The sequence below is a fragment of the Tupaia chinensis genome, unplaced genomic scaffold (genome assembly GCF_000334495.1).
Source record: "Tupaia chinensis unplaced genomic scaffold, TupChi_1.0 Scaffold000598_1, whole genome shotgun sequence".
Taxonomy (NCBI): Eukaryota; Metazoa; Chordata; class Mammalia; order Scandentia; family Tupaiidae; genus Tupaia; species Tupaia belangeri.
Window position 1 is genome coordinate 559416 of NW_006160115.1, and position 2447 is coordinate 561862.

Here is a 2447-nt window from a genome sequence, read left to right on the forward strand (position 1 = left end):
TTGTTTTTGCCAGTCTGGCTATGATGTGCCTTGGAGAGGATCTTCTTGGGTTGATTCTACTCGAGTTCCTATGTATTTCTTGAATCTGGATATTTGAATGTCTCTCTAGGTTTGGAAAGTTTTCTTCCAGGATTTCGTGGAATAAATTATCTAGGCCATTATTATTTTCTTCCTCTTCTGGGATACCAATTATCTGGATGCTAGGGCACTTGATGGTATCCAGTATTCCTCATATATTATCCTCATTTTTCATGGTTGTTTTCTCAATCTTCTTGATATTTTTTCTAGGTCAGATGTTTTGTCTTCTACATTAGAGAGTCTATCTTCTGCCTGATCTAACCTACTTTTAATACTTTCAAGGGAGGTTTTGATTTCCTGTATCACATTCTTCAACCCTAGAAGTTCCATTTGGTTCTTGTTTAAGGTATCTATTTCTTCTTTCAAATCATAAAGGGACTTCCTCATCTCCTGGAGCTCCTTGTCTCTTTTCTCTTCCATCTCAGTTAGTTTGGTCACTGAAAATATTCTGAATTCCTTATCAGACATGTCCACGATGTCCATTGTATTGACTGTGGGTGATGTAAGCTTGATAATTTCCCTTGGGGGAGAAACCTTTTGTTGGTGGCTCATACTTCTTGAGCCTCTGCGATTGTTCCTAGTCATCAGGTGATATATATGTTGCTTCCTAATTTATTTAAGGTATCTCTGAGTGTTAAAAGGTGTACAGGATTAGAAAATTGATGATTTCTCTTATGGTTGGCCTACTTGATGCTCACCAGTACCATGTACTGTTAGTGGTCCTGGGTGACCCAAAGTCCTCCCTGTTTCTAAGGAGTGGTGAGCCTCCAATTCACCTAATAAGTAATACCTCAAGAGCAAAGAAAAACAAAACAAAACAAAAAAAATCACATGGCGTGCATTGTACGCCACACACTATTCAAAAAACTAAAATTCAGAGAGTCAAAAGGCAACTGATGAAGGGCCAGAAAACGAGTGACGGGACCCGGTGACCAGGCCTGCAGCTGCAGGCAGCCTGGTGTCCAGAACTGTTGGCCGGTTTCCAGGTGGAGTGAGGTGGGGTGTGAGTTCGTCTTAAAGTCCCATGGAACCAATCTGAAGTCCAGAGAGGAGTATGGGTGGGGATGTGGGAAGGTCTGTGGTGACCAGGCCTGCTGAGAAAAATTATTTTCAAACTGTATGTCTGACAAGGGATTAAACCAAGAAAATACAAAAATTTTAAAACTCAATAGCAAAAGCCTCAAACAATTCAATTCAAATATGGGCAAAAAACTTGCACATTTCTTTGAGGAAGATATGCAAATGGACAATAATGATTTAAGCAATGCTCAACCTCATTAACTTTATTAATGAACCTCACTAATCATTTTGCAAATCAAAACCATAGTGAGATATCAATATCCACTATATGGCTATGATGTAAAGGGAGAAAAAAGAAAAGAAAATGAAAATAACACATTTGTGAGAATGTGGAAAAGTTGGAATGTTTGTGCATTGTTAGTGGGAATAAAAAATTATGCCTCCATGAGAAAGTTTGGTGGTTTCTCAAAAGCTTGAACTTTGAACTACCATACTACCTAGTAATTCCATATGTAGATATATAGCCAAAATAATTAATGTAGAAAAAAAAAATCAGCTATTTCTATAGTAGTGTTGATAACAACATTATTTCTTATAACCTAAAGATGTAAAAATTCCAAATGCCCATAGGCAGCTGACTGAACGAAATATAGTATTCACATACAAGAGAATATGATTTAACCTTACAAATGAATAAAATTCTGACACATGTTCCATCCTAAATGACCCTGTAACACATTATGTTAAGTGAAATAAGCTAGACACAAAAGGGTGAACAATGTATAATTCCACTTATATAACATCCCTATAGTAGTCAAATTCATATTAAAAAAAGTAGAATGGTGGTTGCAAAAAGCAGGGTGAAGGAAGAAACAGGGGATTAGAATTTAATGGGTAGAGAGTTTTGGTGGGTAAGACAAAAATGTTCTAGAGGTGGATGGTGGTGAAGGTTATACTGAAAAGTGCACTTAATTCTTAGAAATGGTTAAAATGGGGTTTTTTAAAATGACATACACACACACACAAAAAAAAAAAAAACAAAAACAAAAACCTTGGACATATTCTGCCCAAATTTTAAAAGCCAAATCCAAGTCTTGAAAATAACATCAAGGGGGCTGAATCGTATCCAGAGGTAAAATGTGACAGTCTGTGAGGCTGACCTGAATGGCAAGGTTCTGGTTTCATGTCTAGAGATTTCCCTGTGTACATCAGGCATGCATGTGCTCATGATCTGGAGCTTGTTGAGGAGGACTGAGGTTTCAGGATCCTTTTGAGAGTGCTGTTTTGCTCATGGGAGAAGTCTTTAAGTTTTTTTTTTTTTTTTTTTTGATTTTTTTTTCCTTTTTAAA

General features: G+C 36.9%; 1 protein-coding gene across 2 annotated transcripts in view; it reads left to right on the plus strand.

The window, feature by feature from the left end:
• Positions 1–2447, plus strand: part of LOC102478063 (aldo-keto reductase family 1 member C15) — a 90655-nt gene that overhangs the window by 86815 nt on the left and 1393 nt on the right. The gene's annotated exons all lie outside the window — the stretch shown is intronic.